Source organism: Mesocricetus auratus, unplaced genomic scaffold (assembly GCF_017639785.1).
Source record: "Mesocricetus auratus isolate SY011 unplaced genomic scaffold, BCM_Maur_2.0 Super-Scaffold_100001, whole genome shotgun sequence".
NCBI lineage: Eukaryota > Metazoa > Chordata > Mammalia > Rodentia > Cricetidae > Mesocricetus > Mesocricetus auratus.
The window spans coordinates 13024685-13051587 of record NW_024429187.1 but is presented as its reverse complement, the minus strand read 5'-3'; the positions used below and the strand labels follow the sequence as shown (position 1 = coordinate 13051587).

Here is a 26903-nt window from a genome sequence, read left to right as displayed (position 1 = left end):
AGGCAAAGCAGCCAGCCAGTAGCTCTTACCTCTACCAAGGCTGAAATGGAGGTCCTGTCTTCCCTGTGACTGGAGACTGAGTCTCACACGAGACCCTTGGTTTCTTCCTTACAGACCTCTCTAGTGCTGGGATTAAAGGCGTCAGCTTTGTTTCTCCTTTAGACTGATTCACTCTCGTGTATCCTGGGGTGGTCTTGAACTCACAGAGATCCATCTGCCTTTGTCTCCTAAGTCCTGGGATTAAAGGTGTGTGCCACAACTGCCTAGCATCTATGGTTAACTATCGTGGCTAGCTTTGCATTCTGATCTCCGGTCAAGCTTTATTAAATAATAAGCAGTAACCCTGTGTCTGATATTTTGTCATAGCAACAGAATGAATGAGGACTGTGTTCCTCCCTTTTCATTGTTAGGTCCCCAAGTCCCCTTTTTTTCCTGATGTTAAACACATATAACTGTAAAATGCACCAACGGATATTGTGCACATAGGCCAGTAACTAGTATTGCATACCAATAACTAATATTTAATAGCACTTTCCCGATATCTCTAGCTATACTCAAGGAATTCAGATGGCCTGAACATTGTCATGAGTATCTCAAGCATAGGTGCTTTCCATCCATCCATAAGTGTTTCTCACTGCTACTGGCATAATTTCTAGATATGAACAGTTTATGTCTGTCCATGAATATATGTAGGTACATTGTGGTGTGTAAATATATGGTCGTGCCTCTGTGCACATTGAAAGACAGTATAACCAAGTCCCTCACTGCTTGCTTTGAATCCAGGCTCTATTCCGTTTTGTACAGCCACGTCTGTTTCCATGCCTGTGAAACGATGGGAGGGAATTAGGTAACTCAACGTGCTCATCCTGAGGAGTCACTTACTTTAGGTATTTATTCTTCCTGAGAGGGTCTTGTTATGTAGTCCTGATGTCTCGGTACTTGCAATGAAGCCCAGGATGGCTTTGAACTCGTGATCTTTCTGCCTCAGCCTCTCAAGTACCATGGTGACAGGCATGCTTGGGTGCATCTGACTGATTGCATGAGTTTGCACATTATGCGAAGAGCAGTGCTCACCTAAGTCTGTGAATTTCAAGGTTTAGCTTTTCAAGTGTATGTATTTAACACAGGCAAGTATTCGCACACATACTATATAGCCTACAAAATAAGACAGTTCTGTATGTATTGTTTAAAACCCTGGAGACACACACACATACACACAGAGATACACGCACACACCTATATTCAACGTATGGTGCACATATAGTGTTTTGGTTATTTCATAGCTATATGATGACCAAGGTGAGCGAGATTCCCAACATGGCTCATGTCTGGAATTTACGTAGTAACTTTTGTGTTTCACTTTGCTCTTGTTTCGGTGTTGGGAACCAGAGGTCAGGGTTCTGTACATGCTAGACAAGCGATCGACTAACCCCAACCTTAAATTTGTCATGTTGAGTAGTACATATGCAACGACCTAATATTTGCCACTGTGGTGGCCCTGGCATATGGGAGGAGCCAAGGGGAAGTGGATTGAGCTTTCCTGGGGCTGGCCAGGTCTGATGTGCACCCTGGTGTGGTGGCTGCCACACAGCATGGCCTTGGAGGAGTCCCTGGGCCTCCCCAAGCTTCCCTTCTCCCCTCTGCAGAGCAGGAATGTCACACTCCTTGCAAAGTCTGTCTTGTGAGGGAGAGAAAGGAACACATTCAGAAAGCGTTTGGCTAAGAACCTGCCTGAAAAATGGAAACACTGACGCTCAGTGTCACAGCCCCACTTCCATGTGGGGCTTGTTTTTCAAGCTTAACGCAAATAAGCATCCCACTGGAAGTTTTTGATCAACCCCGCTGTTGCTGTACAATGACCGTGGCTGAGTCTGGAGAGCGTGTGGTTTCAGTCACCAGGGAACTTGCTGTCTTCCCTCTCCACCGACCCAGCTGCCTTGTCAGTAGGACACCTGCTTGCCCCTGAAGCTGTAACTAGAAGTAAGGCCTCTGAAGAGAGGCCCTGGCCCTGTTCTGGTTGGTTGGCTTAGGCTAAGCAGGCACCTTCGGTGACCCATGGGGAGAGAATCTACTTCATCCCCCTTTCTTCATAGCATGTTCTAGAAAGCTCAAACCCCTGTGGAAATTAATGTACGCATGACAATCCCTTTACAAAGCGTACACATATTCTGACCAGTACAGGGAGGGGCCGCTATTTTGCAATTGTTCCTAGTTCGCCTTTTGCTCATCTTCCAGAGAAAGTAGGCCTGACCCTCCAGTAGCCAACTTTGAAAGACACCTCACCAGGAGAACAGACCATCCTTCATGTGGCAAGAGCTGCCGATTTTGTAAGATTTCTTTCTTTTTTTAGTTGTGTGTCTGTGTCTGTGTGTCCGCGTGGCAGCAGAGTGAAGGTGCCCAGAGGTGCTGGGTCTTATTGCGGCTGGAGTGGAAGTGTGAGTTGTACACAGTGGATGTGGGTGCTGGTAACCAACCCAGGTCTTAGCACACTGGCTGAGCCATTTCCCCGGCCCAGGACTCTTCAGAGTCCACGCAGCACTGGGACTGAAGGCAGAAGGCATTTGTCACTGAGCTACTAGGTGACACCTGTAAGTGACTGATTGGGAGTTGGGGCAGAGAGCCTGGGGCAGAAAAGGACACTTATGGAAGGTGTGAGGAGACCACATTAATCCAAGAGTTTCGTATCTTTATTATGTGATTATTACTATTTCAACTCTCTCGTGAAATACTCATGGGAATGCAGTAAAGGTGTTTAAGAGTACACACCGGGCAGCGAAACATCACCAAGTTTATAAGGTCTTAGATGGTAATTCAGACTCCCCCCACCCCAAAGCTCTGGGATTGTTGTTCTCTTAATTACTGGGCTCCATGCTATCAAATATTTGTCAAAGGGGAGGCTTCTCTTTGTGGGAGTGGATAATGGCTGTGTTTACACTTTGAAATATCTGCCTGGAGTTATTAAGATTTGCATTTCTCACTTTTCTTCCAAGGGAAAGGTGTTTAGCCATTTTTAGAAAGCAGGTACGAACTAATCAATTGTCAAAACATCTCCTCCCCGGAAACTTCCAGCTCCAGACAAATGCAAAACTCCCAGTATTAGCAATCCACCTACCAACAGTGGAAGGAGCAGAAATCCAGAAGCCCTTTTCCAAGCTTGTGGGTGTCCTGGGCTCCCAGACACCATATTGCTTCCTAACGACTGCTCTGTGGACAGGAGTCAGGGAATAAGTCAGCCAGAGAGAGAGCCGGTTGGTCTTTGATTGGCAGGGCCTGAGCCTGGTTCCCAAGCTGCTCCAAGGGTCGAGCCCCTGCAGATGCTAACAACAGGGTCATTGATGTCCTGGCAGTATTGGTCACTCCGGGAAACGCTGGGGGTGCCTGGGGGTGCTGTGCAGGCCGTGGATGCTCTTCCCAGGGTAACCACAGATGTGGGGAGGGAGAACACCCAAGCCCAGGAAAGTCAAAGGAGAGGCCGGGCAACGACAAGCAAGCAAACAAACAAACACACAAAAACATGTTGCTAGAATTGCTTTTATAGCGCCCTCTTTGCCACCAATCCCTTCCAGTCCCTTGGTCCTGGTTACCTGAACACCTGCTCTACTGGACCCTTGCAGGAGCCCTTATCTCTGCCCAGTCCTGACTAGAGATTTCTTGGGGATCCCCTCTCCAGCCTGTCCCTGCTGGCAGCTGTTTTAAGTCACTGAAAGCAGGAAGAGCAATGCTAAGCCGGCCCCAGCGTGGGAGCTGTCAGAGAACAGGCTTCCATCAGCCAGGCAGCTTCTTGCCTGGGGCGGTTCACCCACCGACTTTCTGCTGGTGGTGATGTAACCCACGCTCCCGAGTGGCGCAGCTCCGGAACCCAGTGCCCAGTCTCATCTCGCCCTCAATATCAACCCCCGACTCTTGGGCATCCAGTGATTTTTTTTTTTTTTTGGCTGAATGCACACAGAATCAAATCAGTTCAGCCACCCAAGAGCTGGAGATCAGAGGGCTTCTAAACTTTTCTTCCAGCCCTCTACTCCAAGGAGTGGTAGGGTGCAGAACGCCCGCCCGCAAAAGGTAGCCGGGGACCTGGGTGAGGAGCCCAGCACCTGGAAAGCAGTGGTGGCTTCAAAACCAGAACCTCCCGGCGCTCCAGCCAGGGTGTACTGACCACTTGGAAGGTTCCACCGACACCCGCAGACCTCCACGCGCGTCCCCGCGCCATCAGATGAAAGCCTGTTTGCACACAGGGGTGGGCGCAGGAGGGACGCGGGGGGGGGGCGGTGGGCACAGGGCGAGGAAAGAAGTTGACAAAGGGGACTTGACCAGACACGATGCGCAGGAATAGAAGCGAGCTCCCCTCTCCTACCCGCCTCCTTCCACTCCTGTCATTTCGTCTTTAAGTGGAGGGCAGATTAAAGGAAAAAAAAATCCTGCGCGGTGTGGGTGATCGGTGCGTTATTTACAAGCCAGTTGGGCTGCAGCAGAGCGGGAGGATTGCGAGGGGGCTCCCGGGCTTCGGATGCGGGCGCGCGGCCACGGGCAGGAGGTCAGGGTGGTCCCCGGGTTCTGGGGGACGACCTGCAGCAATCCCGGCCCCTGCGCAGCGCCGCCCCCGCCCGCCGCACCCCGGGGCGCGCGCCGGCCACGGTCACCGGCGGCTGGAGCGCTGCCCTCGCCTCCCCCATTGTTCCCACTGTCTTTTTCGCCTTTTGTTATTTATTTGCACCAGCCTTGTGTTGTCTCCGAAGCCGCCTCATGACCAGCCGAGGGATTTCACTTCGTCCTTGAGAGAGAGAGGGAGAGACAGAGAGACAGAGACAGAGAGCAAGAGAGAGCGAGAGAGGGAGCCAGAGATTGGGGTGGGGGGGGTGGAAGACAGAGAGAGAGAGAGAGAGAGAGAGGGACAGGCGCGCGCACACACATACACACACGCGCGCACACCCCACACAAACACACCCCGACACACACACAGACACACAGAGTGCAAAAGGCGAGCCGCCCCATCCTGCCTCCAGGGTCCTCCGGCGGCCCCCGCCCGCCGCTGCGCATCCCGCGTCAGAGGAGCGATTAACCAGAGCCGGTAAGGTGCGTGAACCGCAGCGTTTTAACTTTGTGGCGCGTCCCGCTGTGGAGGTGCCGGTGGCGGGCAGCCCTCCAAGGCGCCCTGCTCCTCCAGCTGGAGAGCCGCGCAGAACCAGGGAGGGGGCGCGGGAGTTTGCTCAAGTCCCGGGAGGGGGCTGGGCCCGGCTGCGGGGGGAGGCTGCGGGGGGCGCTGTCACCTCCCCCCCTCCGGGAAGGAGGGGGCTGGGATCCTCGGGACCCGGCCAACTTTATCTGGGCTGCTGTTGGAAAGCCATGTCCTGTTGCCTGTATTGTTTTTGTAAGTGGTGGTGGTGATTCTAGAGGAGCAGGAGGCAAGCGGTGGGGGGAGGGGGGGTGGTCAGCCCTAGGCTAGCCTTGTGCATCTCCAGGGGACAGACCCTCGAACTTGGACAAAGCCCCTGCGCCCGTCTAGAATAGACAGATTACTCCCAGCCCACCCCATCACCTTCACCCCTATCTTTTTGTTTCGCTTTCTGTGGTCTCCCTCTACTCCTCTTCAGTCCTTCCCAGAATCTCGGGAATAAAGTCGCATCTTTTTGGATTTGAGGCATTTCAGAGACCGGAAGCTTTCATTTTATTGCAACTACTCTCCTTCTCCCTCTCTCCCTCTCTCTTTAAAACCCCCCTGGCTCACTGGGTGCAAAGTATAGACCTCTCACGTGCTGTGTCGCTCTCGGCTTGCTCTCCCTCTCGCCACTGTAGTAAGAAGTAAAGAACAGAGGTTATGCGGGTTGGAAGCAAGTTGAATCAGTTTTTTCTTGTGGAGTTACCGATCTGCCGGCCTCAGATCTGCGGGACTCGGTCCACATATGTTAATAGTCGTCTTCCGAAGTGAATACATTAGTAAACAGATTAGCTCGTGTTGGATATCAAAAGGCTCTGGTCTCAGTGCCTAAGTTGAGAGTGAGGAATGGGAATTCATTTCCAGGCGTCCCTAATTAGCTAAAGCAGGTCAAAATGAGGAAGTGTGTGTTTCTGCAGAGCCCAGAGCCCAGAGCCCAGGCTTTCAGGGCTGGCCACCCGGGATACTCTTGAGTGGCTATTGGCTTTGCTGCCTCACAAAAGTTTTGAAATCTGTTGTAACCCAGTTGAGATGTCCGGAGTATCCAGATATCCAAAGGAGTTTGTTAAGAAAGGCATGAGGAGAGATTTCCCCAGAGAACCTTTTCCGCCCAGCACTGTTTTAGTCAAGGGCAAGACACGGAAATCTGTGGGATTTTGGGTAATAAGTGTGGGAATCTGCAAACAGACTAGACAACAGTGATTTGTTTTCCTGGTGTTCATAAGTCATGGCTCCCAGTATCTCTCTCTCTCTCTCTCTCTCTCTCTCTCTCTCTCTCTCTCTCTCTGTCTCTCTCTCTGTCTCTCTCTCTGTCTCTCTCTCTCTCTCTCTCTCACACACACACACACACACCACCCCCCAATAAAGCTGCTGCTGGCGGGAAATTTGTAGACAAGGGACATTTTCAGTCAGAAAAACCAGATTTTGGGGACTTGATCGCCAGGAGTGATTAGGTTAAGGGCCACATGGTTTTTTAAAGTACATGGAAATGTTCTCCCTGCCCTCACCCAAAGTTTGACTTTTATAGCTTTTAAAAGGAGGACAACTTCATTGTCTGTAAAGAATGGATAAATTTTGATCTGTCTCATTTTAAAGGAATCCGGCTGTCTGAGGATGGCTGTTTGTGCAGATAGGGGAGGAATCTGTTTCTAGAAGCAGATACAGGGAGCAGGGTTTCTAGGGGGTGCTTCTTCCTGATTTAAATATAGCTCCGAGGCCAAAGCCTAGATAAATTCAGCCAGAGTGATTTAAAACATTAAGCACTTACATCGAAAGTTCTCCTGGGCACCATGCAAAATTCTCTTGGAAATTATGCCATCAACTGTTTATTCCTCAGAACTCTAGGAGATAAAAATCACCAGCCTCACTTAAAAACTGATGCAATCCAGTGTTAAATCCTCAAACTGCTGGGGATGGCTTTTGTTTGCCTGAAAGGTAGATCTTTCATCACCAAAGTTGTTTAAAAACATTTAATTGTGGGGGTGGGAAGGGATGTGCGTAATTATTTAGTTATTTGTGTTAATTATATAGTAGCATCTTAGACAGAATTTCTTCTTTCTTCCTTCTCTTCTTGCCAGTGGTCTGCTTATCCCATTCTGGAAGATTTGTGCTTCCTCTCTGGTTTGATTTTTTTCCTTTCTGTAGGATGTTTGGATGGGTAGTACTGACCTGCTCTAACACAGTGTACGCTAACACAGCTTTGACTCTTAGCACAGAAACCCTGACTTCGTTTTGTTGTTGTGCTTGGCCAGTCCCTAGTTCTGACTGGATGTGTGTCACACACGCACGCAAGCGCGCGCACACACACACACACACACACACACACACACACGCGCGCGCGCACACACACGGCTGGAATCTGCTAAACTCAGCTGGTGAATCACCAGCCTCTTGGTGTGCATTCGTTAACTCACGCTGTCTTCGCTTTGTACATGTCGACACACAACGTGCTTAGACTGATGCATGGTCCTGAAGCGAGAAAATGGATATTCTTTGAAGAGATTCTTAGAGTACACAGAGTAGGCGGTACATGAATAAGCAAAGTTCTTAGCCAGGTATAAGATTTTATTTACTCTTTTTTTTTAACCTTAGTTGGAGTAAGGCGAAAGTTTAAACGTGTCAGACTTTCATTTTCAGAGAAAAGAATACGATCTGTGTGATGCTTTCTTATAAAGCACACTTAAAACAATGATTTAATGCATATATATGCACACAAGAGTATACCGTCTATGAAAAGCTCTGTCCTGTCACTGACTGTCGTGGTCTTCAAGGTACATTCAGAGCAAATACAAGAAGGGAAATTGGAAGGAGAAAACTGGTGGTGTGTGATTTTTCTGAAATCCTGGATTTCAAAGAGCTGAGAATTCTAATGTTAAGTGTGGCTTGCACCTAATGAGATATGACTGATTGGTATTGGTAGAGCCTGCATGATTCACCCAATACCATATCAACTTTAGTGACTGGGATGGCATCAAATTAGAGTACTGACAGTAACCTGGAAATTGTCTATCTAGGCCTGAAGTGAAGGTAGTCTCACACAGGGATTTGCTGTTGTTGTTTAAGAAATGTGGATTTATTTTACAGGTGAAGAAAGTGCCTATCTGTTTCACATACACTATAAACTATATTCTGAACTTAGATCAGTAGATAGGTAATAAAATAAAAGACCAATTTTGTTCCAAACAATGTTTTAAAACACCCGTTTGTAAATTGTCTACATTTGAGTCTCATATGTTAATGATTTGGGCTCTGAAACTTATTTCGGAAAGGCATTTTGGTTTATCTTCAGAAACACCACACAAAACTGTCTAAACAACTCTGTAAATAAACTGTTCCAAATGCCTCAATTTGGTGAATGAATTAAAGAATTATGGGTCTTAATCCAATTATGATCAGTCTTGCAATTCCATCTCCCATTTGGGGGCGCTTGGGGGAGCTGGGACAGTTAATGCCTACAAAGTAGAAGCAAGGTCTTGGATGTTCGTTTTCTCTGGGTGGTGTGACAGAAATGCTGCTTGTGCCCCTGTGTGAGGAGGGCTTGGGATGTGCAGAAGTTACTGGTGAGCCAAGATTTAACTTTCCTGAGAAGTTGACACTGAGAGAAAGGTACATGATGTTTATGAAACTCGGTGGCAAGGGCCTTACCTTCTGCTTGAAGACAATGAACTTTGAAGTTGCCCTGTGATTTGTGGTGTAGACCCCCTTAAGGGTAGAGAGCAGACACCCTGGCACATTAGGGACTTGCTGCTGGGGCCATATTGGGACACTTCTGTAGGACTTTTTCATAAACATCATCAAATTCAATTTTCTGGCATTAAGACGAAGTTAAAGTCAAATGTATACTATTAGGGGAATCTGTTCTGAGTTGTTTTCTCCAAGCCCTTAGCCTTTTAGCTGCCTTATGTAGGTGCCTTTGAAAACTCTCCTAATGAGGACCCTGAGTTTCAGGAAGGGCCCTTGACAGCAATCCAGGTTGCTTTGATGAACCCTTCCAAGATTCCTGCCCCATTTGGCCCATTTAAACTCTGGCTCATAGGCTAATTAATTCAAAGGTATAAATAGTTCATTATGGCTTAATTCTCCGCTTAGATGATATTATCACACCCCCCATTTGTTTATGATCTTCCAATTTCTCAGAGAAAGAGCTGTGGAGATTGCAGGGATAAAGACAAGCCAGGGAAACTCAAAAGTTTTTGGTGCCCTTCAAATTAGGCCTTAGAGGCAACCATTTGTCCCACTTACAGCCAAAGATGACATTAAATAGGGGCAGCATGGTGATAAAATTAGAGGGGAAGCTGAGCCATTGAAATAGTATGTCTTGTAGAGTAAAACTGCTAGTAGAATTTATGTCTCCAGATACAGAGTCATGCCTTCCCTCTAGTTTCAAAACCAAAACCCATCGACCAACCAAACACACAAAGGAAAACCCCCAAAGACTTGCATGCATCTTTGGTGCTTGGTCAGTGTTTAACTTCTGCATGGTGGTGCCATTGTCCATAGTGGACAACAGTGCAGTAATTTTGGGGATTAAACGACTCTAGCCTGACATCTAGTTGGTAAGCTCTGGAAAAGTTTGCTCTTACTATGGTTCTAGGTGAAGTCAAGGAGGTAGGAAATTTGGAAGGAACCAGGAATCAGAAGATGCTGCCCCATTAGCCCTGGAGTTTTACGGTGTAGGTTTGTCTGTGATTCATGCAAGGCCTTATCTGGAGATCAGAAGTCTTCAGGGTTCGGTGCCCATGTCTAACCTCTGAAGCTGGGAGTTAAAATGCTCCTCCTTTCGTGTGTTTCTGTGTGCTCTGGTGCATTGTGTGTATGTGCAACTGTGTGTGGAGGCCAGAGGTGGGCTAGATATGCCGTGTACCTCCCATGGTTCCTTTCCACGTTACCCTGGGAGACAGGACCTCTCACTGAACTTGGCACTCAGTGATGGGCTATGCTGACGGCTCAGCAAATTTGGTATCTGCCTGTCTCTCCCCACTGAGGACTAGAGTTACAGACACATGCGACTGTGCCTGGGTTATTACATGGGACTGGGGATCCAGACTATCCTTACACGTGTGCAGCAAACACCTGCAATGTTCTTATGTGGAGGATATTGTGTGGAAGGCACTAGAAGAAACATGACATTGCTAGCGGAGCGTTTGTCGTGAGCTGGTTGCTCAGTTAATACTGGCTCTTCTTTTCTCTTCCTCCCAAGCCAGGCTAGACTCTCATAATAAATAATTTTGAGGCTTCGTTTTTATAAATTTGAGTGCAGGACGGAGGAAAAAAGTATCACTTTCTCAAGGCTGAGATCAACGCTCTAAGATGGTGATCCGGTTATCACCTCTCTCTATGATCATTGACCATGTGGTTTCATTAAAGATGTTGTATTTGGTACAGGCATGAACTCTGTCCTTTATTCACGTAAGTGTTCCTTGGGTAATTAACATCGCCATCCTGTATAAATAGGTAAAGGCAAATAAAAAAACGCTAGGCTCTAGCTTCAGGTCTCTATGTAGACTCTCCCGAGAGCAGACATGGATGAGTGCAAGGAAGACATGGAGGATTGAGCAGGAAAACGTTCTGCTGGCTAGTGCAGTTCATGAGTGGTTTGGCTAGGGAAATAGAAGCTATCTATAGAGGAGGCCACTGTCTGGAAGGACTGCCCTGTACCAGCAGTTCCCATGGTGCTCCCGCATTGGGGAGAAGCCCACAGCTGGCCCCAGTGCTCCCATATCGGGGAGGAGCCCACAGCTGGCCTCGGAGCTTAGTGGTAGGGTGCCACTGGATAGCAACAGAGTCCATTAGACTCTCAGGACAGATGTGACACACAGTGTAGCCTGAGGCTTAGATACTCTGTGTCTGGTCAGGAAGATCAGCCACAAACAAGCAAACGAAAACACACAACCACCAGAAAAAGTATGGCAGGTTCTTTGTGTACCCTGGTGTTTCGTCTCCATCCTTTGTAAAAGGAGCACGATACTAGTGAAGGTTAAACGAGGTTGGGCGTCCATAAGACACACACCATGCTGTGCATAGCACAGAAGGAAAGCTCGAAATACGTTGCTCCTTTCAAACGTACTCAAAATGCAACCACCAGGTGTGGATACATTGTATCAGATGGTCCTGAATGTATTTAAACAAGGGCTATCTCCTATAACTGGAAGGCAGAGCGTGTGCAAGCAGGTGTCCTCAGGCTTGCCTTGAAAAAGCCTGTCCGTTTCTTCCCGGCACTTTAGTCCATACTCTTTGACACCACACACAGAGCAGACAGACCACCTACCTGACCTTGACCATCTTTCTGGGTAACTGGCCCAACAAAGCACCAGGTAGAGGGAACTCGCACTTCCGTACCCCTGTAGGCTCTCTGTCGGTGGAGCAGCAACGTAGTGTAGGCTGCATTTTATCTCAAGCCTCAAACACCTCCCGAAGTCTTTGCTCCCCTGCGTGACTGATCCTAAACCAACTTGCAAGCGCCACAAAGTGCTGAACTCAAGTGGCCCTCAGCGCCAGCCCCTGCTGGGATGAGTCACAGAGCCACCAGCACTTTGTTGCCTTAGATTTGATCGCTGCCATGAGCAGTCCTTCGATTGTCAGCTAAGAGCCCCTTCAGGGACTTGTCCCTTAATAGGAAGTCTCTTTTCTCCCCTCCTGTTGTAACTTTAAATTAAAAGAAACTGTGGAGGAGTTGGTGGTCAGGCCTCGCTTCATTCTTCTTCCCACTGGGAGAACAACATCTGAGGAGAGAGACATTTATAGGACTGGAAATTGAGTTGTAGCTGTGTGGGGGTGTGGGGGGGGTGGTTACTGTCAGGGGTGGGGGTGGGGTGGTCAGTGATGATGGAGGACAGAGGAGACCACATCTCTTTGACTCGACTAGCCTGACTGTTGCTGATAGCATCCAGAGCGAGGCTGTTGCGGGTACCCCGGGAGTAGACCGAGGACAGGAGGTTCCCACAGGCCTGGGGTGTTTGGATGGTTCTGATGTGTTTGGTTCTGCCCCAGATTCTTAGGTGGTTCTGTGTTGTACTGTGGGAAACTGGCATGGGGACAGCGTTAGGATCCGTGGAGGCTGGGAGGCAGGAAAAGGGAGCTAATTTTTGACACATTCCTCAGACTCCTCTGGGGAATCTGTGCCCAGGATACTGACTGCTTATTTGAAATCTTGGCATCATTTTTTCCCCCAACAGTGAGCGAGCATGGGTTACTGTGGGTGTCTCTGCTTGAAACGGCAGACGGACATCAATGAGGGAGAGGAAGGGAAAAGTTAACAGTGCTTTCGATGGTCTTTTCCAAGTTACTTCTCTAGGTTTCATTCTTGTGTGTGTGTGTGTGTGTGCGCGTGCACACGAGTGTGTACAAGCACATCTGTCCAGGTGTGCATGAACACGTGGGTATACGCTGTGGAGGCCAGCTGTTGCTGCTGGGTGTCTTCCTCAAGTCACTCTTCCCATTTATTTCGAGACAGGGTCTCTCGTTGAACCTGGGCCCGCCGATTGCCTAGAGTGGCTCCCATCCGTCTTCAGCACTTTCTTGGGTCACAGATACGTACCTCTGTGCCAGCCTTTGACTTGGGCACTGGGGCTGCAGTCTCTGGTCTCCATGCTTGTCCAGTGAGAATTTTACCAGCTGAACTATTTCCCCAGCACCCAGTTCTCCCTGCCCTTTTAACCCTCCCCTGGGCCTGGTAACATGCCCTGCATGGCTGGTTCTTCTGTATTTGTGATTTCGAACTGATGCCGGCTCTTGGGGGCTTGACTGTGGCTGCTAAGAACCAGAGTTGTTCCACGTAATGTCGGGGCAGCCTGGGGTTTGCATGCGGGCTCTTGCAATGTGGGTTGTTCCTCTCCAGCGCTGGCAGGGTAAGTCTCACTAATTCATTCCTTCACTGGAATTATTTTTGAATGAGGGCTGTCTTGAACTCTCTTTCTTGACTCTCTCACGGAGAGCCCAGTGAACCTTGGCTCTTACCAGAATGCAATGTCTCTTCTGCTTCAACCAGGACATGAAGTGGTTGTTTTATGCACATAAACAGCTCTGTCAGCAGATACACATGAGGAAGCCACTCTCTATTTGTAGGGGCTTCATCAGGCCACCCAGCCCCCTTCATGTGCAGGGGGGGGTGCTGACTTTTCTTAGCTTTTGTCTTGCAAAGTATTTATAGTGCTGCTGTCCACTCAGTAGTGTGTCAATATCTCCAGAAACGAAAGGTGCGGAGGATACATTCCTTCCTGGTTTGAAAAAGGTAACTGCATGGCGAAATACAGAACTCCCTGTGGGCTGGGGACGTGGCTTAGCAGGTAGACTGCTCGCCTAACACACAGAAGCCCTGGGTACCATTGCCAGCATGGCATAAGCCTGGCATGGTGGTGTACCTTTCTAACAAGAAAACCAGTGATGTGGGGGCAGGAGAGTCAGAAGTTCAAGGATGTCTTTGGCTACACAGCAAGTTAGTAGCCAGCCTGGGAAACGTAAGGCACGGTAAGCTCCCCTACTGGATGGGCTTACCTCCTTGGTACCACCACAATGGCTAGAACGGAAAGGGCACAGAACAGAAGGCCATGGATGAAGAGTCTTATAAACCAAATCACACCGTAAGAGCAGAGACGTACCCCAGGCAGCTTTGCGTGCTGGGAAGTGGCTGGATTTACACCTCTGGGCTGTTTATTGTGCCCTGGGTTTGGTGCTGGATGCCTCACAGGTATAGCCTCATGGAACCTATTATTTTTGTATCTAGTTGTATATAGTCCCCTTCCCACACAGGAGCCAAAGGATTGAAGTGGTCATGTGACCTGCCCGCCTCCCACAGCTGGCATTGGCAGGAGAGCCACTGCCTGACTTTTGGCTACTAGATTTGGACATGCTGGCTCTTCCTCTGTGTCAAGGCACTGCTGAGGACCTGACCTCTCTAAGACAGGAGCACTAGCAATAACTTCCTGGCTATCCCACATCCAGGATGGTAAGACGGGAAATGCAGTGGAAAGCCAGGACTGGGTGGTGCTTTGTACATACAGTTGGGCTGATCGGCTTGAACCACCAATTTGCTACAGTCTACACCTACCTGGGAAGAGCCTGACCGAGGGGGCACAGACTGGGTTGTGACCTGTGGACGCGCCTACTCGGGGTGAGTCTTGACTTTTCATTGATGCAGGAACACCCAGTCTCTTGTGGGTGGCACTGTTTTGTGAGCTGGGTGCTGCCCCATGTAAGGGTGAAGAAAGCCAGCTGCGGATAAGCGACAGACAAGGATGCGTTCCTTCTCCACCTTTGCCTGTGGATGTAATGTGACGGAGGTGCGTGAGCTCCTGCTTCAACCTCCCCAAAACGATGGACGGTAACAGAACTGTAAGTCAAAGAAGCCCTTTGTTCCCTGTGTTGCTCTTTGAGTAATTATCACAGCAATGGGAATGACACCAGAGAATGCCCGTCATCACTGTTCACCACCATTCCATACATTAGCCCCAAACACTCCCCCGGAACACCTGGATTCATGCTGCATATGCTTTACCTCGTAAGAACCGTTTTATGCTGGTCGGTGGCAATTCTGCATATATCATTCCTGACCACAAAAGGAAGGACAGACCCACCAACAGTGTTGCTCAGCCGATCATCCGACGGGAAGCTATTTGGGGCACTGGCTATAAATCGAGCTTTCGGTGTCCCATCGCCGGCACGTAGATCCTGAGTCCTCCATGGTTTTAGCAAGCGTGACTGCTGGTGATTCTCTAGAATATACATGTTTGAGGACCAGTGATAAATTCTGAGTGGTTTAGTGTGGCAGTAAGCTGTGCGTGTAGCATATGGAACTCAAGGCTCCCCAAGGACAGTGGCCTCGGCGAGACAGAGCGGAGCTGGTACTGGAGGACGGGGGAAGACTTTCCCTGATGGTCTTTGGGTTCTGAATTAAAAGTTAAAGAACCTTTAGTGATTTTGCACGGAGAATGCGTTAGTATGGCTGAAGCCAAACGTGGGAGAACCTGACACGGAGAGGTGGAGCCAGTTTAGCCCTGAAGGGACATTCCAACAACCCATCCACAGTCGCCGTAGTCCTCTGAAGATCGGACGCTGACGTGCCTGTGTTCCAAACACTTGGTACAGTCTCTGAGGCACAGAAGGTGTTTAAAGATGTTTGTTGGCTTTTGTAGCGCTGGGGTTGAACTCAGGGCCTGTGCATACACTCTGCCAGTGTTCGGCCGCAGGGGCCCAAGTTTTGTTTAAATGAATAAGAAGCAGAGAGAATGAGAGAGCCACATGGGGAAAATACTAGAAGAATTCCACTGTGACTGCAGTAAACCAAACCCCTCTCTCTATCTGTTGGAATTAAAGTCCAAGATGTCCCAGATGCCTGAAATAAAGTTCTGCTTCTGCTTTCTCCCACGTGTCCCTAACTACGAGGGAATTCAGTACACAAATGAGGCCTAGTAGGTACTACTAGTCGTCGGTCATAAAATGGAGTGGTTATAAAAAGATACGGATGAGGCCTTTCTCACTTTCTCAAGACTCCCTACTGTCCATGTGCAACCTTCCGGTGGGTGACGAGACAAAGCACGCTGAAGAGCATGGGCGCCGTGACATAGCGTCGGGTGAGCTCGTAAGGGCTGTTTGAGCACAGTACTGTGGTCCTGTGACCGTCTGGTAACCAAGCTGGCTAAGTGACTAACTGGCAGATAGCATTTACAGAGCAGGTGGGGTAGACAGAGCGAGGCAGCATCTTCCAGGCATAGTAGAGCTAAGGTGGTGTGAGACTCATCCATGTCTCTCTGCACGGTCTTCAGTTGTTTCTCTCCTGGAGATCTCTGAAGACCTGGGCTGGCTACAGGTTACTGAAACCATGCTTAAGAAGAGGCTGGTCCATGGGACTGATCAATACCCCCTGAATTTGGGTGTCAGTGAGGAGGCCTAGGGAATCTATTGAGCCTTGGGCAGCAGATCAGTACCCATCCCAAGTATACACACGGACTTTGGACTCCCATAGAACAATGTGAGGTGCACTCTCACCCTGAACTCTTGGGGAAGGGTCTAGGCCCTGCCCTATATGAGATGACAGACTATGGACACCCCCATGGAGGGCCTCACCCTCCCTGGGGGAATGAGGGGATAACGGGGGGGGGTGGGGGGAGGGCACGGGAGGAGGGGAGGGAATGGGAGAGGGATCTGGAACTGACTTGTGAAGCAACCTCGTTTCTTATCTAAATTTAAACTGGAAAATAAAAAAAATAAAATAAAATAAATTAAAACACAAAAAAAAAAGAGAAGAGGCTGGTCTTCCGGGAATGGGAGGATGCTGTGAAACAAGAGGAGTGCAGGATTTTAATTAGACCACCGTGGCTCTCACAACAAGAAAACAAAGCGTTGGAACCGGTGGCAGGACAGAGCACGAGGTCCTATGCTTGTTAGCCTCAGAGTAGCAGTGACGTCCGGGAGGACGGGAGCCTTGCTTGTTTGGGTCCCCGTGTGATTGTGGCATAGAACAACTGCTCAGTGAACAATTGACAGGGCTGCCCCCCTCACAGACTGGAGAAATGGGCAGGTATCTTTGCAGAGGGTAAGCAGTGGATTGGTTCTTGGACCGTCTGTGGACCAAGGCCTCCGTGTGCGGGGAGGCTTCATCTGATGGCTTTCTCTGTAGCCATGACTCGCTCTGCGGCTAGCTGTACATTGCATTTTCCTATTGTGCAAATCCGTGCTGTTCTAGAGAGTGCGACTGAACTATTGAATAACTACTTGACGAAGAACCCAGCGGAGGGGTGAAGGGAGGGGTGGCTTGGTGGCGAGGGCAGAGGGAAACTGAAAGCCATCAAGAGGAGTTGTCCCCAGTCACTCAGCATTCCCAGTGACATGTAATCAGAGAATTTTTTTAAAGGGAAAATGCTCGTCAAGGTAATGCCTGCACAAGTGATACCAGCCCCATTAGAAGAGGAAGCCATTCATTCCATCTAGAAAATGTACTGGGGAAGAGAGAGAGAGAGAGAGAGAGAGAGCGAGAAAGAAGGTAACGTGTCATTCTAAACCTAGCAGGAGTTACAGCATAAAAATGGCTCTAATCCAAGCAGCATAATATTAACATCAACGTGCACCTTGTGGCTCCAGCCCTGCGCAGCGCCTTGGAAATAAAAGGAGCTTGTGTAAGGAATTAGCAACACAAGGCATTTTTAAAAGTGCTTTATTGCCAAGGCCTGTGATACTGTGTGAAATCTATGCAGCCCCTTCCTCCCGCTGTGCTTAATTTCGGGATCTCACGCTATTACCTATCCTCAGAGAGAGGGGAAAAAATAATCTCTATTAACTCTTAAAAACCAAGTTTCACACTGTACTTGTTTTCGGTTTTCGACTTATCTTTCTGCTGTCTCTTAGGAGGAAAAGTGGTGTATTTAGCCAGCGAGTGTTTGTCGGGGGGGGGGGCACAGTATTTAGGCTTGCCTTAGGGGGTGGCACAGGAGCGCCAGGGTAGGCTGGAACTAAATGCCGAAGACAAAAGTTTAGAAAAGCCTCCAGCAGTTTGAAGAACAAGGACCCGAAAGAGCCAGCAGAGATTGGCTCTGGCAGGAATCCAGAGCAGAAGCCAGAAGTGGGTTATAAAAATAAAATACAAAAAACCAGGAGGCAGAAGCCAGGGGGAGTTAAGTCTCCACCATGTAGATGGCTATCTTCTGGTGACAGGAAGGCATCTCAAGCACAGTCGCTCCTCCCTGGTGCACTGTGCCCACTGGGTACTGGCTGACTGGAACCATCAATAGGCATTTTTTTCCTAAGCAGTTGTTTCTTTGAGGCTCTCCGGTGACCTCCGTCAGTCATGCACAGAAATTGTCCATTATCCAGACAAGGAACCCAAGCTTGCCCAAAGTAGCATAGTAATGGTGGTCTAGCTGGGACTCGAGCCCACAGAGGCCTGATTCCGGAGGCTTGACTTTTGCCCACTGGGCAAAGCGTATCTTCAGCGTCAGAAAGGGATCCTTCAGAAGGACGCCTGTGTTTGCCCCCCTCCCTTCCTCCAGCACCCACATCCGTCCCCCGGAACTGCCGCCGTGTTCCCTGGCTGGCCCAGGATTTTCCTCTGCAATGTGCTCTATTTACTGCTGTCATGCTAATCTTTCTGATGTGCTATTTGGGTCATGTTGCCCCTTTCTCAGAACCTCAAAGCACTGTGTGCTTGCTACACGGGATGGGTCTTGCACTTCTTAGGTGGCTTTTTTTTTAAGGGCCTCTGCAATCTGGCCCCTCCTTGTCGCTCTTAGCAGGCTTGTTTGAAATCTTCCCTTCAGTTGGCTGTTGATCTGCTCCACACTGCACACGGTTTTGCAGCTGACTTCCCAGCCTGCCGGCAGCATGTCAGCCTTCTAAGCCCTGCACAGCCTGGCATAGAGGCTACGGCCGCTGTACCAAAGCTGCTCTTGACTCCCAAGTCCTTGGGGGCTTCTTCCAGAGTGGCTCTTTTCTCCATTCACTTCAAACCTATAGATCCCTTACTTCCCAGTCCACCAGATGCCGAAATTTGGCTTTTGTCACGATTTCTCTGTCCTTGCCTTCACTCAGTGACCCCCAACACATCTTCATCCTGCACCTTCTGTGAGGCGGTCGCCACGCTACTGCCAGAGGGAGAATCAGCTGTACACCACATGGCACTGCCAGTCTACCCGGGAGGGAGAACTGAAATCAGACACCAGCCATCACTTAGGACTTTGCACTGTGCGCCTTGGAGAAGGGTGTGTCGCAGGTAGCGGGGAGGCAGTCGCTGTCTTTGAGGGCAGCGGCAATTAGAGAAAGTCTGCTATGGGAAGTCACAGTGAAACACTGATGCTAATGAGGCATGGAGGAGAGGAGGGGCGAGCATCAGAGACAGACAGAATAATCCGCTCTCTCAAAGACTCTGAGGAAAGTGGGGGAGAGGCTGCACGGCCAAAGTAGAGGGGAAAGGCTAGGGGGTGAAGCCAGGTGATCCTACCAGACTTGGGAGCATCCCGGGCCTGTTGGAAAGTCTAATCTTTGTAGTAAGAGTGACAAGAAAGTCACAGAGCAGCCTTAAGAAATCCCTAGCATCCTTGTCGACTTCCTACAGGCCACGCTGAAGATGCGGAGCCGGGCTTGGGCAAACCAGCAAGGAAGCGATGGCAATAGCTTTTGACAAGAGAAAGTTGGTACCTAGACCATCAGAGATGGAGGCAGGCCATGGATTTCAGACACTCGGGAGGAAGGCTGCCTGCCTGCTCCCACTCATCCGCCCAACCCAGGAACTACCCAAGGGACTACTTCTTTGTGTTCCCAGAGTCTCTAAGTCCCAGGGACTGGGATCGTTGAGAGAATGTTGACACCAAACAGAGCGTGCATCTTTTCACATTTTTTGGTCTCACCCTGTGCCTCTCCTATAGTAACTTGGAACCCTGCCCACCCTTGGTTTCTGAATCAAAATTTACCTTTTCCCAAGCATTGTCACTGGCAACAGACCGAAGATTTCTTCCCTGTGGTTGTGTGGCATTTGCGACACTTTCTGGGTTACATTTTGCTGACTTGAGACAAGCTAGGGACTTCTGGGGAGAGGGAGCGTCTTGAGGAAATACCTCCATCAGGTTGGCCTGCGGTCTAGCCTGTAGGGTGTTTTCTTGACTGGTGACTGATATGAAAGGGTCCAGCCCACTCTGGGCAGTGCTTCCCCTGGGCAGGTGGGGACCAGTGTTATAAGAAAAGCAGGCTGGGCGAGCTGTGAGAACGAGCCAGTAAGCAGTCGCTGTCCTCCGTAGCCTCTGTGTCAGCTCCTGCCTTGAGTTTCTGGCCTGACTTCCCTCTGTGTAGGACTGGGGTGGAGGAGTATGAGGCCAGTGAAGTCTTCCCTCCCCGGATTGCTTCCGGTCTTGGCTTTTATCACAGCAATAGGAAGCACATGGAGACACACATATGGAGCTGTATCGTAACTAAATGCTGTGAACGTGTTTGTCTCCGGGAGATATGGTGTGTTTGTGCCTGCGGACTCCGGCACTACAGTTAAATAACGGACTTCTCTCTTGGATCTTCCTTTGCCTCAGTTTCCTCCTTCCTCACCCTCCATCTCCCACTTTCTCCTTCATTCCTCGCTTCTTCCCTCCTTTGGCATTAATTCACGGATGTGCAGAGCAGGGGCCCATCTTGGTGTTGTTATTCTTAAGGAGTTGTCTGTTTTTGCTTTTGTTTGTTTGTTTTGAGACAGGCGCTCTCCCATTGGCCAGAGCTCACCAGCTTGGTTGGCTAGGCTGGCTGGTCACATCAAGGTTCCAGGATCTGTCTGTCTCCACTGCCACACATGAGGATGACGAGGGCATCTGCAAGCCTGTCTTGTTTACCCAGACCCTGGGGCTCAAACTCAAGCCCCAATGCTTACAAGTCACGTGCGATACTCCTCAGGCCATCTATCTTCCCAGCCTCTCTTTGCCTCTCTCTGCCTCTCTCTGGCTGAGACGCTGACCTCTTTCTGATCGCCCATCCGCAGAACACGAGTGGTCACACCTGCTGCAAACTCAGCCGTGAGGGGCTCTCGAGACAGTCATCGCACAGTAGGACAAGCGTTACCTCTGGCCCACTGTGGGTTTCACTATGAGATGGCACTTAATGGTTGTCAAAGTGTTTTCTTAAGTCTGACCTGTGTGGATCACTGTGGATTTCTTTATGTCGATGTTTCTTTGCTTCCAGGGCTACAGACATCAACAAATCTGGGCGTTGCCTGTAAGAATAGTCATAGAAGTACCTGGTAGCTTTCAGGGAGACAGAGTGATGGAGTGTTAAGACCTGGACGGAAAGATCCGGGAGGGCCAAAGGAAGGCTGAGGAATGTTTGGAAGTCAGTCCTTGCAGGAGTTCAGAACGCATGTGACGATAAGATGCAGGCTGACAGTTCAGGCCTGTGTGATGACATGGACCCCGCCCTACTGACAAGCACTCTCTCCTCATCTCTCCGTGTTACCGTTTTCAACCGAATGCTCCTCTGTGTTTTCTTTGGTTTTAACCAAGTGTCAGACGCTGACTCACCTCTTGCTTCCATTCCTCCTCCTGCCCCTGGCCTCTCCTCCCTGTAACCACACAGTCTTCTCTACCATTCAGTAGCATTAGACTACACACACGTCTGTGGCCAAGAACACTGGATGCTCCTTTTGGAACAGAACGGTTGAGATGCTTATGACTTCTAAGCACTCTCACGGTGTCCTGGACATCCCGGAAATCTCATGAGCGGTTGGCCACGGTGGAAGAAAAGTGTGTTACTGGTAAAGTTTTTTACACCGTTGGGGCCACGCAATAATAAACCCATCAGCTTTCAATCAGATATTTTTATTTTATTGAGCCTTCTTCAGATCGTATAACCCTTTACCGTTTGCATATGAGATTACCAGTCCCCTAGACCCTGCCGTTGATAAGGGATAAGTTCAGCTAAGGATGTTTGCTCTGACAGAATGGGAGTCCATCCCTCACAGGAGGATTGGTGTCTTCCATAGGAGATCTTAGGGGTGAGATGCAGCAAGGCGTCTGTGAGACAACAGTGGGTTGGTGCTGGCAGAGCTGAGGCGTCCTGATGGAAGGGCTGAAATGAGGTGGTGTTGGATTGAGGCACTCTTCCCGTAGGCCATCCAGGGACTTCCTGTTTGAGGCAATGGGGTCAGGGGAATCCTGTGTTGTTGAATAGTGGTTGCCCTTGCTTGTGAATGAACCAGTGACAGGATGGCTGTAGTTCCTAACCATCAGGTGGGTGTCTTGACTATTTGGTGACATGCAGAGACAAGGGGTTTGTGTAGCATGTCCGCATGCTTACACACACAGTCTTCATCTGTGTGCATGCATTGCTCCTTTAGTTGCATGGCATCTGGGGTACGGCAGGTGAGGACGCTCAGTGTGCTTTGGTGGGTACCATGAGGTTTCATAGCTGATCCTTAGGGGGTCATCTGTGACCCTAGATTTGTTACAGTAGGTTTTGGGGAGCCCCTGGGGACACTACCTGGGAAGGGTGAGAATAAGAGTGGACAGAGGAGGAGATTGGATGCGAAGGTCTCTGGAAATTGGGTTTAAAAACAACAACTGGAACTCTAATAATTTCTTCCCTTTTTCCATCCCTCCCCTCCTATTTCCCTTCTTCCCTAGCACTGGGAAGGTGGAAGCAAGACTATCAGAAGTTCAAAGTTATCCTTGAGTACATAGTAAATTCAAAACATTAGACACTATCTCAACTCCTCCTTGGTATACACATATGTATACGCAACACACACACACCACACATACACACACACACCACACACACACACACACACACACACACACGAGTATATATAATCACTGAAAGGAAAGAAGGAATGAAGAATACGTATAAAACAAGAAATGCAAATAAAAGCGGGAAAATGTTATTGATTGTGTGACTTATGTGTATACATTCTTCTTGTGCACATCTGTGTGCAGTCCAGTAAAGGCATGGATATATGGATTCACCAGACCCGTAAATTGAAGGGGAGTTTATTAGTAAATGACTTACATAGACAACAATAAGTAACTGCTGCGTTATTCCCGCTCCGAGGAGACAGACCTTGCTCCTCATGCTCTCAGAGACATGAAGGGGCTTTGAACCCTGAACCCTTTCCTTTTTAGCAATCACATCCACGCCTGTGACCATGCCCAAAAGGTGTGGTCAGTGCTACAGGCGTGGACACAGGCCTACCACTACAGTCCAGAGGCTGATTTTGTATGTAGTCCTCACTCCACACTTTTAAACATTTCACATTTCGCCTGCATGTATGTTCATACACCACGTGTGTGGCTGGTACCCACAGAATCCAGAAGAGAGAACTGGATCTTGGATCCCCCGGAACTGGAGTTACAGGTGGCTGTGAGCCACATGTGGGTGCTGGGAGCTGGCCTGAGTCCTCTGGAAGGTCACCAAGAGCTCCTAACCTTCTCTCCAGCCCTACTGCCTTAATTTCTGAGACAGGGTGTCTCACTGAACCTGGAGTTCATCAACTGACATAAACTTGTTGGACAGCAGCCCCAGGGATCCTCTTGTCTCCCCCCACCCTGCTGGGGTCACAGACACACTCTTGGCTACCATGCCTGACATTTATTTTTATGTGGGTTCTGGGGATCCAAACTCAGCTTCATCTTACCAATTGTGCCATCTCCCAAGCCCCCAAAGTAAAGTGTTTTATGGTAGCACTCCAGGAGATGTGTTTCTCCCTTTTGGCCAATGGAGATTGGTCGGGGTGGGGCTAGATTTCCCGAGCACGCATTCTATATTAAATGGGGAGACAAAGTGCTATAGATAAGCTTGGCAATACTGGGTTTAACCAATGCAACCATTTAAGCAAGGCTTTACGGGCTCCAGGTCTAAGCAAATTGGAGGAAAAAAAAATAAGAGAAGGGTTGGGAATATAGTTGCAATGTTTTAATATTTAAAAAAAAAACATGGAAAGAGTGTATGTGTGTCCATGTGTGTGTGAGCGTGCGTGTGCATCTGTTTATATGTGTGTGCTGGCCAGGGTCGTAATGACTTAATGTTTCCTTGTCTTTAGCAATTTCTCATAATTGACTGGAAGGTTGGGGCCACACTGACACCATTATTCCTCTGTATATCTGGCTCTAATTTATGACCCACATCCTGCCTCGTGTCCTAAATGCTTTTGAATGCTCTTGTGTTGCTTTTTTTTTTTTTCCATTCTCAGATTCATCAATCTGTAAATCAGCTAAGTGCGGTAATTAGAAGCCATCTTTGTTCGTGTCATCTCCATGACAGGGGATCTGAAAAGACAAAACTCTTCCACAAATACAATAAGTCCCTCCCGTCTTTTTGGAATTTTAAGTGTTTCTAAGTTTTCCTTTTCCTGGTAAAACTCAGCGTGGTTTATAAGAATTATCACAGAGTCATCTTGTGCCTGAGCTCTAGATGGCTCAGTTTTCTTATTAACATCTTTTTATTTTGTTAATAAAAACTCATTTCAGCTATGTTCTCATTTTAGCATTTAACAGCCCCTCTCCAGAAGATAGCGGTTGCTTTGAATTTCTTGGAAGGAAGAGAATAAATAGAGCATTGTTAGTGCTTTTTCATCAAAGGGGAAAGCTGAGGTGCCTGGGTTAGGAAGCAGCATATATCCGTCCTTGCAGGGATATGGTTAGCATGGCTGGGTTCCCTGAGGGAAAGCTAATCATGTAATCTTAAATATACTTCGTAATTTAAAAGGCAGAAACCTTGTTATGCTGCGTAATGTTATTTTAAATAAATAAAAATTAACTTTCTTTTACATATTACACAAATGATCTTTCCATTATTGGGTAAAGAATACATACAGTCTCACAAAAAAAAGCAAAAAAAAAAAAAAAAGATTATGAAAGGATTATGGGCAACCATGCCCATGTTTGTTCCTAATAACTATCTGAAATTAATAATAATCAGTTTCACATAAACAATGTTGTATTTGGACCATCATAGCACCCCCCATTTATTTTTACTGGGATTGAACCCAGGGCTTCCTATATGCTAGGCAAGCACTCTACCACCGAGCTGCTGTGCCAACACAAACTATGATTCATTCGCTGACTATTGATGACTCATTCAGATCAGTTCTGCTGGGAGTCAGTTCTTCAGTGCGTAGCATTCCCGCCACTAAGAGCTGAGTAACGGAGGTTGCAATGATGCGCAAAGAAGGCTTGGGCCGGCCACTCCACCAGGAAGCTATAGCACAGCGAGCAAAACGGAAGCCACCCAGCTCCTCATGTGCAAGCCACTCCCCTCTCTAGAAAACTCAAGGAAAAAAAACCAATCACTGAAGAAGTACAGAGTATATCACACGCTTGGGTGTAAACACGTGCCTCTTCAGCTGATTAGTGCCGTTGTTTGCCCCCACATCGACATCAGCGAGGCTTTCCCGAATCAGCCATGGGTCTCTTGAACCACGATGCAGACATCGTGGGCAGGTAGCCCTTACCCGCAACAGAAATTCAGCCATCTTTGGTCCTGAGTTATTAGAAATGGCAAAAGAGCTTAAAGGCATTTGACAAGGAATCTAAAATTCAGGTGTTACTAGGTTTTTAAAAAAATCATTATTCCAATTTCTGAAAGTTTCTTTAAAAAAAGAAAAGTGTTTATCCTATCCAAAGCAGTCAGTTTAGTCCCCCAAAAATGTTCATTCTGACCTTATATCTTAGGAGTAATCTCTGTGTTTAATTAAGGTGTGCAATCGGTAATAATCGATGGTCTAAATGGACTTGGGGCAAGCCCAGTGGTGAGAGCGACCACTTGAGGGGGGCACCGCAGGTTGTCCCAGCTGGTGGAACGCTGGACAGGAGAATGGAGGGCAAGAAGGGATTTGCGGATGCGGGGCTCACACGTGCCCTCGAGGAAGCTCTCACGTGGGGAGTGCGCGCAGCCTCTTTGGAGGAGGCACAGGGTAGTTAGTTAATACCTGTTTCAGGCATCCCGGAACTTTTCCCCCAGGAAAGTGAATTGGGGGCTAAAGTCAAGAGTGGAAAATTCAGGCTTCCTCTGTGAGAACTCGTGCGGAGTAAGACTGTGGGAGCGGAGAAGCCACAGGGCACCTCTATGAAGCAGATGGGAGCTTGGATTAGCGGCAGTGAGCTGGCCCCAAGGGTGGAAAGCGTTTGTTGTGCAAGCTGCAGGATACCAAGGAGAAAACAGACTCCGCCCACTGACCTTCACGTTTGCACTGTGGCGTGCCTGTCTCCTCACTGGAAATGATTTCCTGGAAGCTTGGGCCACGCAGGAACTAACAGGTCCCCGTGACTGCAGTACAGAAGGGTGGGCGAGGCCGGAACTATAGTATCTTGGGAAGTTTTTTTTTCCAGTCATGAAAGCAATGACAAGGAAATAATGGGTGAAAGGCTGTGATTTTAAAACATGATTCTGGGCCTGGGGTGTGGGCACAGTCTGCAGCGTGCTTGTTGTGTAAGCATGGAGGGCCCAAGGACCGCCTCCAACATACGTGTGGAAAACTGGGTGCGCAGTACATGGGCTCACAGCCATGCTTGCCTGAGCAGTGCTAATTGAACTCAGGATTGTTAGTAACAGGAAACTGAAGTTGGGAGGGGGACATTCGGATGAGCCGAGTGGCCGCAAAGGTGGTAGTCATGATCAAATTACATTGTATGAAGATTTCAGAAAATAGATATTATTCTTAATAAAAGCTTGGTGTGGTGGTACACTTACAATTGCAGTTCTGGCTCTCTGTCTGTCTGTCTGTTTCTTTCTATCTCTCTCTCTCTGGTGTGTAAAAACAGGTCTAGACTCCTTGTTGAGTTTCAGGCCAGTGAAAGGCTCTATCTCTAATATCTCTAATAACTAAGTGAAATATATAATAACTCCTGAGGAAGGTCACCAAAGGCTGTCGTCATACATTCTACATACATGTCCCGAGAGAGAGAGAGAGAGAGAGAGAGAGAGAGAGAGAGAGAGAGAGAGAGAGAGAGAGAGAGAGAGAGAGAGAGAGAGAGAGCACGTTCTGGCTGTCATTTGTAGACTGGAATAGAGGGGATTCGGTCAGGTGGTAATTAGTGAGGATTCGTCGTCTGGACAGTTTTCTGGAGACTCATTGGCCGTCCGATAAAATAAATCTCTGGGCAGAAGAGGAACCGGCCTTTGAGAGTCTGGGTCCCTGCCACCCAGGAAGACCTGAGCATTGTCTAGCTGGCTTACAGATGCTTCTCTTTGGTTTAGGTTCCTATGCAGCATATGGGAACTGTGCTCTCGAAACAACAGGGAAATGGACCATTCTTTTTAAGTTCATACCGTGCAATCGACTTCCCTGGAAAGGACAAGAAAA

The 26903-nt window shown here is 48.6% G+C and overlaps 1 protein-coding gene across 4 annotated transcripts in view; it reads left to right on the top strand.

Annotated features, from left to right (window-relative positions):
• The first annotated feature begins 4895 nt into the window (after positions 1–4895).
• Sox5 (SRY-box transcription factor 5) overlaps positions 4896–26903 on the top strand; it is a 936665-nt gene continuing 914657 nt past the window's right edge. For 2 of the 4 annotated variants that reach the window (XM_040743583.1, XM_040743581.1), the window contains exon 1: positions 4896–5065. The gene's annotated coding sequence lies outside the window, so the exon portion shown is untranslated. Of the gene's footprint in view, positions 5071–26903 lie in introns of all 4 variants that reach the window. The other 2 variants (XM_040743582.1, XM_040743580.1) reach the window with 1 other exon arrangement.